This window comes from Pezoporus flaviventris, unplaced genomic scaffold (genome assembly GCF_033815535.1).
Source record: "Pezoporus flaviventris isolate CSIRO_AGI_PZ_B2104156 unplaced genomic scaffold, CSIRO_AGI_Pfla_v1 ptg000042l, whole genome shotgun sequence".
In the NCBI taxonomy this organism is placed as follows: domain Eukaryota; kingdom Metazoa; phylum Chordata; class Aves; order Psittaciformes; family Psittacidae; genus Pezoporus; species Pezoporus flaviventris.
In genome coordinates, this window is record NW_026892590.1 from 348,357 (window position 1) to 361,234 (window position 12,878).

General features: G+C 46.4%; 1 protein-coding gene across 4 annotated transcripts in view; it reads left to right on the forward strand.

Annotated features, from left to right (window-relative positions):
- SPEN (spen family transcriptional repressor) overlaps positions 1-12,878 on the forward strand; it is a 66,480-nt gene that overhangs the window by 28,504 nt on the left and 25,098 nt on the right. The window lies entirely within an intron of this gene.

Consider the following 12,878-nt stretch of genomic DNA (forward strand, 5'->3'; position numbering starts at 1 on the left):
CCGAGAGGGAAGCTCGGTGTGTTTGGGAGCCGAGGGCGGCTGGTTCCCTGCCCGCGGGCACCCGCAGCCCCGGCGGCCGCCTCAGCGAGCGCGGAGGGCGGGTTGTTTGTGCCGCAGAACCGGTCTGAACCGGCGGGAGCCGGCCGGGCGCGCCGCCCCTCAGCCGCGGCGGCGAAAAACACCTCAGGAAACACAAATAAACCGCGTTAGAAACGGTCAAAATGGTTCAAACAGAGCCCCAGCCCCTCGCTGCGGCGGGTTTAGCTCCTGGGGGAAGGAAGGGGTTTACCCGCACAGAGGAACGGCAGCGCCTGTGTGGAAGCGAGGTAACCTCGAGCGTTCGAGCTCGCTTTTTTGTCCTTAAAACCTCCCTTCAGCGCCCGACGGAGAAATGAGCCCCCCAAAACCAGATCCGAAGATAAATGTCATCGGATACGGAGCAGGTAGGACGCAGTTGTGACATAAACCCGAGGTTTCTCACCATTGCGAAGCCCCTCCGGGAGAGCCCACCCCCCATTTTCATGTGAATACCACAATAAAATCCTTTCAGATGGTATCTTTGGTTTTTTTTTTACACAGTTTTCAGTGCGTGAGTGGCCCCAGGAAAGAGTGGAGATTTTGCTTCAGCGCCTAACACCCCCCCTCCGCAGTACTCACAGTAATAGGTGGTAATTGCTGGCTCTGAATGGCAAAGCAATTAAGCCTCTTCCTAAATGTGCAGCAGTAGGTGTTGATCGGGATCTGGTCTGTCAGCCTTTGTTTCTGTAGCGGGGCCCAGGAGCTGAACGGCTGCTGTTTTAAAGGGCATTTGCCTTCACAGGCGAAGAAATCCGTCTTTTTCCCTAAATAAATCTCGGGAAGGGACTCTTTAAAAGTGCATCGTGTTGGGGGTGGCTGTGAAGGAGAAAGGGTCCTTTATCATGATGAGAGCTGTTTTGATCGTCTCGTGACTTTATTGTATTGCATTCTCTTAGAGCAGTTGGTTTTGTTTGATGCTGTAAAAGCTTCTTGCAGTTATATCCGAGTCTTTGTTAGCAAATACAGAGGTTTCTGGCCTTACCTGCGGAGGGAGGAGAGCCTGCCGTGTCTTACAAACATCTCCAGGTCACAGCTTCAGGTCTGCAGATCTGGTGTGAGGTTTGGCAATTCCCCGTCTTCCCAACCTCCTCCTTCAGGAACAGTGGGAAAACCAGGAGCCGTATGGAAGGCATTGCTCCCACCGGCGTCGGGGGACACGTTGGCCTCCTGAGCTTTGCGTTGGGCTGTTTGTTAGCCTCGTGGGAGCTGCTAAGCATTGATTATCATTAATAATAACCCTCCTGCACGGAGGAAGGAGTGGTGCTGCTGGTGGATGGGATTTGACTTTGGGGTTGTGTGTGCGCGCGTTAACAAAATGGTCACTTCTAATTGCGTTTTTAAGGCTTTGATTTCCTTCCAAGTATTTTGCTTAATCATCTTGAGTAGGCTGAGGGAAGGAAAGAATTAGCTGAGGTCAGGGAAGTTGAAGCTGCCCGTGTTTCATCTCAAGAGCAGGGCTTCGACTGAGGGATCCTGAAGTCAGGAAGGAATCTGCCTCCTGTTCTCTTCCTGCAGCACACCCAAAGGGTAAGGGGGAATCAAACCCCCCCAAAACCAACCAGATCCAGGGAACAGTGTAGTGCTGGGGGCCTTCCGCTGTGGGAATGGTCCTGATTCCTCTTTCTTTGTGAGAAATACAACTGGGATGTGAATCATCACTAAAATAGATTAGAGGGATCATAGCCTAGAAGTGCCTGCTTGTCTGCGCGGCTGATGGAGTCTAGACAGCTCAGATGGAGACACATACATTACAGGCACCAAAAGGTGGGGGAGAGGATTCCCACCGTAAAGACCTTTGGAATAATGGGCTGTTTAATAATTTCTAATGAATATTCACGCAGAGGGATGAATAGCAAAAGAGGAAGGTTGTACTGAATGCTTCCGGAAAAAACACTGGTCATTAGGATGATCAAAGGAAGAACCCAGCCGCCGCCTGTGTTCAGTCATACGTGCTGCCATTAAAGCATGCACAGAGCGTCCTTTCACATCTCAATGGTTGGACTTGTAAAAACAGTGATTTGGGGTTTTTCTCCCCAGAGAGGATGTTTCTGGCTCTGCCAGAGGTGTGGATGCATGCGCTGTTGTACCTTCAGGTGGCAAACCTTCCCTTTGAATCTCTTTTTGAGGTATTTCTGGTCATTAACCTTAAAAACAACTTTAGGTGGAACATGGTGTGCTTCAGCTGAGGTCACAGGGATGTGAATAAATGGTAAATAACCCTAATTGGGGAAAACCAGAAGAATATCATCCCTCAGCCTTTGCCAGCTGAACTAACCATGTAACTGATGCAGTTAAGTTTGCCCTTAACATCCAAGCATCAAGCATAGCCCATCCATGACATCGCAAGTGCCAAAACCACTAATGATGGCATCGAGGTTTTAAGCATGAAAGCTTCTTAGCGGGTGATTAGATATCCCTCTGCAAATCACCGCTGTCAGCTGGTAATGCCGTGTGGAGGGGAGGACACGGCACATTTCCCAGTGGAAAATCACAGACTCAAGTGAAGTGACGGCTTTGTTGTATAGAGGAAACACAATTCACGTATGTTAGGCTGGTTTTGAAGATCTTTAAGGGAAGCAGAAGCTGAGTTTCCAAAAGGAGGAGGGACATGTGCTGTGTAGGTGCTGTATGAATAAACCCCATGAAAACCTCACTTTATTAGGTGCCTAATACTGTTTTTGTTTTGGTGCATGGCATTAAGAAGCAAAACTTGAATCCCTCCTTCCTCCTTCCAAGAATCCCATAGCAAGGGTAGGGGACCTGATCTTTAGTTTCCTGGTGCTTGCTGGGTTTTGAGAGCAAATGTCCCATCTCCTTCCAGCCGTCGAGACCTCTCTCCTATTTGCAGAAGTGAAATGTGGAACCTTTTGAATACTTCTCTTTGTAAAACATCTATGCTTATGTGTACAGTTGCTTTATGTAGCTCAAAGTGATGATTTCAGCTGAAAGACACTTAAAAATCTAGGATGGCAGCAAAGGGACCCGTTGGAGAATCGTTTTTATGGGAGGGCAGTGGTTTTCAGGGCCCTCTCCTCATTTCTTCTACAGTTGCCTTATATTTTCCATAGATGCCCCTGAATTGTCGTTGTTTTTATATCTGGGCAAAAACATGATGAGGAGATGTATGTGTATTTAAATATATAAAATAAGACCTCATCAAGCCCTTTAGAAAGGAGGAGAGTGATTAAGATGCATTTCCAGCAGAGCCTGGCAGTGAGTGCCCTCACGTATTTTGTTATCTTTCATCTGTTTGAGAGTAGAAAGCTTTTCCAGTGCGATAAGGGGTGAAAGGAAGGCAGTGTTTTCCTCCTGACCGAGAATTCCCAAGAATGAGCTGCACTGGGTCCCTGTGGGCAGACGGAGCTGGTTGAGAGATGCAAAGCCGCCCTACTTACTGTGGCTGCTACAGGTTTGACCTCCTTGTATCAGCTTGTTTGGTAAGAGGTTGCTGCAAGATCTCAAACCCTCAAATTATGTAAGATTTACACAGTGGCTTTGAAGTTAGTCCCTCCCTTCGGTGTTTGTTTACTGCCTGGTATGTCCTGCTGTCTGGATTGGGAAGGATGAATAGTCACAGAAAGGGAGCTATCGGGTTAGTACCACTTTTGTATCCCTCTTTGCCTTCTAAATGCGCGTGGAGCTGGGCTTATCCCTGATCCAGAGGCCGGGAATACACCACAGACAGACATCCTGTCCTGCGCCGGTCGGGGCTTTGCTGGGTAAATGGTGGCTTGTGAGTTTTCTGTTTGTTTGTTTTGAGGTGGAGGGAGGTGAGGAATGGCTTGTTGGGTTGTTAGAGGAGAAGCAAGTAGATGCTATCTAGCAGTTATTCCAGAAGGAGTTTATGCTGGGTTTGCTTTTTAACAGGCAGTTTCCCTGTAGCTTCTAGAAACCCCATGTGAGAAAAGGAAGATGCTTCATTAATGCTCTATGTGTGGCTTGCAGACCGTGCCTGCTGTGGGTTGGAGGTTGTAAAGCACTGAATCCCAAAAGGAGGCACACAGGTGGGGCACATGGGTTTTGCCTGTGGGAATTCCTTGGAGGACTTTTCTCTTGTCCTGGATCCCAGTGTGCCAGCTGAATTGCCTCCTCCTTTCTCAGCCCTGGTAACAATACGCTGCCATGTGGTTTGGAGGCCAAGGCTGTAAAGGCAGTCGATCCAGGGAGTTGGGAGGCTGTTAAGGCAGGTTTTATTTGCATGTTTCCCTCTTTTTGCATTTTTCCCACAGCTCTGAAGTCCTCACCCTAGTGTTACAATCCCTGGTCAGTGAGATGGAACCATCCCAGGCTTTTGGGAAGGGGCATCCTTGGACCATGTGGAGGTTTAGTCGCTAAACCGTTGCCAAACTAAATTGCAGTAGGGTGCTTTATTAGAAATTACTCTTAAGAGACCATCACAAGGACCACTCTGATACTGGTTTTATGGGATTTTTAAATACCTAAGGCTGAAGTACTCTGTGTAGTTGCTTGACAAATGTAAAGACACATTTTCCCCTCCAATACGATACACATTCACTCTGCTGTGGTGCTTCACCTGTTTAACAGAGATTGTCTTTCTCATCTTATTTTCATGACTGAAGTATTTTCTTCCCATGTGGAATCTCACAGAAAGTTCCACTTTTAGTCATATTTTTATTTGCATGTGGGCAGGAAAATGAAGTAATTCCCAAATATAGTCTTAGCCAAGAGATCCATCTGTTCTCTGCATTTTTAAATGGCAAATTAATCCTTAGCATACAACTCATCAAATGTCTTCTCTTTCATAATGTATGCCTGAGATCACAGAAATGACATTTTTTTTCCCAGGCCTTCCATTTTAAGTAGGTCTTTACACAAGAATACCAGCTCCTGTTCTGCTTGTACAGAGTGCTCCTGTGCATCATCTTCCAGTTGCTGTTGCTGGTCTAGAAAAGGATATTAAAAAACCCCTCCAAAATTATTCTTCCCTTCATCTCTTTGGTGTTCTTTTAAAAGTCTCTAAAAGGTAGGAGATGTAAAGTGAGAGAAATGCTGTTTGAAACATAGCCTTAATCAATGTCCCTGTTCGTGATGGAGAGCTGTGGTCATTCTGTCTGTTTTCTCCTAGACTGAGCCCTTGGGACAGTGGTGACCATTTTTAGAAGTACTAAACTTCCACAGCATTATCTGCCATAAATGGAATTTCTATATTAAGCTTCATGTGTTCCCAATTTCACTTCACATTGTTTATCAGCTCTGGATCTTGGCGTGCCCTTCAGTGCAACTCCCAGTGCAAGAGCAGTTCCATTTGTTTATAGCAGAGGATGCCCCGTTTCAAAACTGCTCCAAATTGGGAATTTCAAGGGCTGGCATTCTGTGTTATGCTAAAATCCAGCTCCTTGAAGAGGGAGGTGGTTGATGCTTCTCATCTTTGGCAGGGCAGAGCATGGAGCCAGGGCTTGCTGCCTGGGTAGGCAGGGAGAGCAGCCCTGGGGAGCAGGAGATGAGGGAGCAGCCTGATGAGAGCTGTCAGGGATGGGGGCTGTACAAATAGCACCAGCTTTGGGGTTTTGAAGCCAAGATGTGATGCTTTTCTAAAACACAAGGAATTGATTCCATGGCTCTGTTTGCTATGATCTACCAGCAGCTCTATGTTAGAAAGCACTTATACCTCTGCAAGACTGAAATAACCCAGGAGTGAATCAGAGCTGGTGCTTTTTTGGGTTTAGCATTGTATAAATCAGGCTTTTCTTCTGATAAATGGCTGGTGCTCACGTCAGGATCATTAAGGCCAAATGGTTTCAAAATTGTGTTATTCCCAGGAAATAATTTGACGGTGCTTTTAAGGTGAAAGGAGTTGCTTTTTACCCCTCAAGTAAACACGTAGTAGCATAGTTGGACGCAGGCAGGGTTACATTTTAACTGGCATTTCATGCTCCTGGCTTGTGGGCAGTACTTGGAACAGAGCTTTGTGGGGTGTTTTCCTAAGATACACAGTAGATCCCTTCAGGAAAGCAGGGCAGTTGTTGAGGAAACTGCCTTGAAATGTTGCTTTCTTGGTATTTTGAACAGGTTTGGCCTCCAGGAGCCAGGAGATCAAGTTCTTCAGCCTGCTCGCTCTGTGATTCATTGAATGACCTTTGCCAAAGCCCTTGGCCTCCTCTTACCTTACGTTTCCATCTGCAATGCAGGGATGTTCACATGTACCTACCTCCCTGAGTCTGGAGCTAAAATGGTTATTTAAAAGCAGCTTTCATATGCTCTGAGGTTGCAAACTACCAGCTCAGATCACTGCAGAGAGCTGGCAGAAGCTGTTTTCTTCAACAGCATTACACTAATTTTGGCCAAAGGGGTGAAAGCCATTTTTCCTCTAGCCCGAACAAGCCATTCCTGTGCTGCAGCAGTGAACTCTGCCTCATCGTTCTCTTCCCCACACCATTGCCATTGCAGGGCTATGGGTGCCAGCAGCCCTGAGCAGCAGCAATCCTGCAGGCAGGTCCTGTCATTGCTTGATGTGGTCAGAGTAGGTGGGAATTTGGGGTGGCTGCAGCGGGACTTCCCACAAGGGCTGGTTCTTGACCCAGAGTTGCCTGAATGAAGGTGATGTTAAGAAACAGATGCTCTTTGGGCTCACACATTCTCACACCCACCCTCTTTCTTCTCTTTGCATCGGTGGAAGTCTAATTGTGGGAAAGCTCCGCCAAAGAGCTGGCTTTGTACTTCACCCTTTAATCTTTCCCAGCACCGAGCTCCGTCACCGTGGCTGTTTGCTGAGAAGGCATTTCCTCCAGCTTCCTGGAGTTTCAGTTCTGAGCAGTCCCACCATTCCCCGGGAGCATCCATGTGGTGGCAACTCCGGCTGCTCCCAGGTTCAGCACCAGCCCCATGCGTGCAGCCAGCGTGGGGATCAGAGGGCTGAAGTAGCACCTTCCCAGCAGTAGGAGGTTGTGGTGGCTGCTGAGTTGGCTCTTTGCTATGCACATGGGCTGATGTGTTTGTAACCATGACTTTCTTTTTTCCCAGGTTAGTGTTTTTTATTCAAAGCCTGAGGACACAGGGATGTAGGTCAAGGTGGGAACACTGACAGTGGCTTGGGCACAGTCTCCATCAGCCAGACAGGGATTGACATAAACATCTTTTTAGTGATCCTAATGGATTATTTAGTTGGAGGGAAGAACTAAAAGGGTGTCTTGAAACTCACAGAGCACGTGGCTCCAGGGAAAGTGGTTCTGGGGGTGGGAGTACCCCTTTCCCCATCCTTCTGAGGAGCATCTTCAGCTTTTCCATGGTTCATTTCTGTTCTCATCAGAGATCAGGTGTCAGACATCACAATAAAATGACTAAAGTAAATACATTAATACGGGCTGTAACGGAAAACAGAAATTAAAATGGGCTGTTAATAAGCCAGGCACTTGACTTGGGTTAAATAAATGGTATATTATTATTTTATACATATAAAACAATGACATACCATAAAATATAACATATATCTTTTTTATATATATATAAAAAATATATTATCTGTAGACTGTATCTTAAAAACTTCCTTGTCAGAGGCTGAAAGTGATGCTGCAGCAGCCCGGGTCACTGAAGGACACAGAGTTGTTGTGGCTCTGTTGCTTTCCCATGGCCTTTAAACATAGTTTAACTTCATTTCATTCCATTTAGGATCCCAGCCCAGCAGGAGGTTTCTTAAGTCTCTTTTCTGGGTATGGAAGACAGAAAAAGGGAAGGGGAAGAGGATGTCCTGGTTTCATTTGTCTGCAATGTTTAATGGTCTTTCTTCAGAGCAGTAAATGCTCTTTTTTATTTGTCGGGTGTTTTTTGTGACTGTTTGCCCCTTTCATGCAGTGTTTTCATTTTCCTTCTCCGTAGCTTATCATAGCTGTGTGTTTTATCAGAGCTGTGTGTTGTTAAATACTTCAGGGTGTGTGATGTACAAACCAGAGTTCCTTGGGTGGCGAGTTCTCAGCGCCTTGAAAGGGTGCCAGGGACATCACGCAATCGCATCCCGGCGTGCGTTCCACCACAGGCAACAAAGGTGCTGGAGGCTGGGGTGATGGGCACAGGGTAATTACACCATACAGCAAAAGAATATTAGGTGTAGCTCTCTACTCCCCAGCTTGCTTCCTCCACCCTTTCCCACCAAGCAGCTTATATACTGCTTACATATATATATATACATATACATATATACTGATGTGGAATGTAGAGCTTTGGTACGAAGTGGAGGAACAGGGTTCAAGCTCTTTGTGCTGGGGGCTGAGCCCCTTCAGCTGTAGCCTGTGAAATACCATAACAACACGTTACCTCTTGATCTCCTCACACAAACAAACTTCAGATGTTGGACTGGGTTTTCTGAGATCTTCAGGTTCAACAACTCTTTTAACTTGGGGGGGGGGGGAACCCTGTATTTATTTCTACAGATGTTTCTTTCCCCTTACAAAACACTAGTGCGGACTGGAATTATGTAGAACACATCATGTGTACAGCACTTGAATATTTAGGTCAGCGTTGCAATCAGCTCTAACAACACAATGTCTGCCCAGAACTCCTGAGTTTTCATCCTAGTTATTCCTCCTTGAACATGCTGAATACCCATTTGGATTTCTGGAGCAACCTGGCAGCGTCTCATGTATTTGGGAATGGGTTTATTATGGTGTGTGTGATTTGAGGTGTGGTTTTTGATCTGAACATATATAGAGAATGGGGAAAATTCTGGTTAAATACCTGAAGTATTTAGTAGTAGGACAGAAATAGCACCTGTAGTAGACCTGTTCATATCTGATTTCAGTATATCATTTTTCATCCAGAAGTCAAGGTGTTTTGTGGGAAAAGATCTTTAATCTGTAGCTACACTGGAGTGTGATGGTTTTTTAAAGGTTTTCCTTTTTTAAGCAGTTAGTGTCATACTTTCTGCTGGCTGCTGCCTGGCCATAATCGGGTCTTTTTAATTACAACACATGGGTGCATTCAGGATACTTTGACCCATTTTCTGGTGCTGTTTTCCCAGGGCCAAGAAATCAAACTGTTTCCAGAGCCTGATCCTGATATAATAAATTATCACAAGGATTTGTGTTTTCTAGTGAGAGCTGGTCATAGAATCCCAAACTGGTTTGGGTTGGAGGGACCTTAGAGCTCCTCCAGCTCCAACCCCTGCCACGGGCAGGGACCCCTTCCACTAGAGCAGCTTGCTCCAAGCCCCTGTGTCCAACCTGGCCTTGAACACTGCCAGGGATGGGGCAGCCACAGCTTCTCTGGGCACCCTGGGCCAGCGCCTCAGCACCCTCCCAGGGAAGAGCTTCTGCCTAAGAGCTCATCTCAGTCTCCCCTCTGGCAGGATAAAGCCATTCCCCTTGGCCTGTCCCTGCATTCCCCATCCCAAGCAGTGCTGTTCATGCGCATTGTCACAAGCTGCCTTTGGCACGAGCTGGTGGTTTTTGTGTAGGGATTGTCTGTGGTGACACAACTCAGGTCTGGAAAGGGAGGGATGAGGAATAAAGGGTTCCTGTTGGTGTTCAGAGCTGACTGTACATTAACTTTGGATTTCCTGACTCGGGAATCTGCTGCTGACATCAGCCGTGAGAACAACCTGCTGTCAGCTGGGGCTGGAGCTTGTCCCGGGTAGATCTTTCTAGGAGATAATCTTGACTTGGAGATCATTTTGACAGGGTATTGAATCATAGCTGATGTAGGCAGAGTTCCTGATCTCAGTTAATTTTGGCAGGAAAAGGAGTAATCACTCTGCATATTTCTCTAAGAGGAAGCCTGGATCATTTACCAGTTCAGCATATTTTGAAGGCAGCTATTAAAACAAGAGTAATTTGTAATTTTGTGCCCTGCTGAAATTTGGCATTGAAAACTGCAGAGGGTTTCAGCCGGTGTTCGGTGGCCTGGATTTCACCTTGCTCTAGCACTCAGAGGTCCGTTCTGCTTTGCTGGTGTTCTCAAACCCGACGTTTGGCAGCACATCACCCGCGGTGCGCATTAACGCTTCTGCCTGCTTGATTTTCCACGAAGGCTGCGGCGTTTCCTGCCTCCCAGAGCAGTCCCCAGCCTCGCAGCTGACTCACCGTTCCCAAATCAATTCCTAGGAATGACAATTGTCCCACATTCTAAATTGCAGCCGGGGAGAGCAGGTTGTGAGATGCCTTGATTCAGCTCGGCTGCCTTTGACGCGAAGCAGCGGGTAGCCTGTTCCAGCCAGGGTTTGGAGTCTCCCTTTTATCTCCTTTCTGCTGCGGAACAAAGAGAACCGCTCACTTTGTGTCCTTGGCTCCGGCGCTCTCTGTTTCTCACACATAAATGCAGTGTAAGTTCCTAGTTAGTTACTAGAACTGCAAAAGGCAATTACTTAAAGCTGAGAGTTTTCTATGGGAACGAGGACTGGTTATGCAGGATGCGTGCACCAGGATTTGAAATGTCGTCTTTGCACTTAAAAGTGAGAAAAGGAAAACTGTACTAAATGAGCTGTTCCCTATTGAAACCTGATGTGTTTGGTAGATTTAAGTTAGGTAGATGGTGGATTTTGGTAGATTTAGATAGAGGGGATGCTTAGATGAGATCTTGGGCAGTTCTTCCCTGTGAGGGTGCTGAGGCGCTGGCACAGGGTGCCCAGAGAAGCTGTGGCTGCCCCATCCCTGGCAGTGTTCAAGGCCAGGTTGGACCCAGGGGCTTGGAGCAAGCTGCTCTAGTGGAAGGGGTCCCTGCCCGTGGCAGGGGTTGGAGCTGGAGGAGCTTCTAAGGTCCCTTCCAACCCAAACCAGTCTGGGATTCCATGATTCCACAATTCCATATGTGAGCCTCAATTTTGTGATCTGAACAATATTGCTGGGTTGTTACATATGAAGTCTTTGGGATTCAGCCCAGAAAAGTTAAAGATTACAAATAGATTATATCTTGATTAATAGAGAATAGATACGTAGGTAAATGCTGTGAGTAATAGCACTCACATCTTGTAGGCAATTATGGAAGGCAGGTTAATATTTTAAAAGGGCTTGTAAGCTACACTTGTAGTAAAGTGCATGTGTAAGCAAGGGATTTCATGTGTACCTCCTTATTAAAGTAGGAGCAATCTCCTCTATGGCTCAGGGTTTCCATCAGGTTTTGCTGACAATACAATCAAAAACCTCTATTTTGCATCGCTGTGCTGCCATGATAAAAGCTGGAGTGAAACCGGTTTTAGAAGCTCTCTGGGCTGCACCAGAATGCTTCTGAAACCCTCTCCTGGTTAAATGCTGCTGTTCCTCCTAAGCAAGCACATGTCACCACGACTGAGGAGGCAGCTCCATGAGCCTGACGTGTTCGGAGGCAGATTCCCAGCCCGGCTCCCTCCCTGCGCAGTGCCGTGTTGTGACAGCTCCGGAGATGAGCTTCCCGCATGCTGGCATTGTGCTGCACTGAGTTTACAGCGATGTTGAAGAGCAGGTTCTCCTGAGTTGGGAAAAGGCCGGGTGCCAGAGCGTGCTCTGCTGCTGGAACACATCACCCCGGGTTGAGTGCTGCTAAGAAGTGCAAAATGAAGTTGGAGGCTTTTTCTTTTGGCCTGCCCCAAGCCCTATTGATCACTTGCATTACTCTCAAGAAGTACATTATCAGAGCTGCTGTTTTACCCCATCTGTTGCATTCCCACCTTCACATTTCCCAGCTTGTTTTTCCCAAAAGCCTTAGGAACTGACTTTTGCTAGAGGAATTTTTAATGACTTGTTTTCTGTGAGTTGGCAGCGGGCAGTTGCTTTCACAATTACTCCCAAGGAAAAGCAAAGCCATATTCTCATTTTAATATTCTGGGAACATATCCTCATGCAGCTTCCATGCTTCAGTCTTGTGTATTTTTAAAGCTGGGGTAGTTGAAAGAGAGTTCTGTTTTTCTGCTTGAGACTACACAGAATTCCCTGTCAGATGCTTTGCTTTGCCTCTGCTGTGTGCTCTAACTGCATGACACAGCAGCTATAATTAACTCTTCCATCATTCCCCTATTCACACAGCATAAAACCTTCGACTGACTTTTGAGTTATTATATCCACATTTCTTCAATCGGAAAAGCGATGAGGCCTTTCCTAAAGAAAGGCGAATTGTTCTTGCTAATGTATTTTTCCCCTTTCTAAAAACAGAGGCAGGAAATAAGGATTCTTTTTTTCCTTCTGGAATGTCACAGAAAGTCTGGGTTTGCTTAGGGACATGTATCCCCAAAACTCCCTGGGCAAGTGGAATTCTCAGCATGATCACTGTTTCCCAGCGCCGTGTGGAATTCAAATTCTTGTAGAATTTATCACTGTGTTATGCTGCTGTTTCATCACTTCGATGTCTGAGGGTGGTACCTGGAGAGTATCTTTATTTCCCACTGGAACGCTGGGATTTTAACAGCATGTTCCATATTTTAAACATCCTCATTAAATAAAAAGTCAACACAAAGCCAAAACAACTAAAAATAGCCTGTTCCTTTTTAAAGCACTGCTTAAAGAGAAATTCAGCGCTGCCTCTTAATCTTTGCTAAGATCCAATCTTAGCAAAGTAGAACATTTAAAATGCTTTAGGAAGGACGTGGTTGGTCATGGTCCTGAGCATCAAGATGTGAGAAGAGAAAGTAAATTACACATGGGGCAAGAGGCTTGCTGCCTCCCTAAATTCTCACTTCAGCCTTCCCCAGGGCAGTGTGAACCATGTGGCACCCTTGGAATTGTTTTCAGATTCTCCACACACATTCTCTGACTGTATTTGTGTATTCAAAGAAGTTCTTCTGTTCTTTGCCAATCTGTTTCACAGCCCCAGGCGATAGCTGATGTTGCCCCTTGAGACTGCTGAGGAGCTGTTCCTGTGGGGCTGGGTTTGTCCTTTCCCAA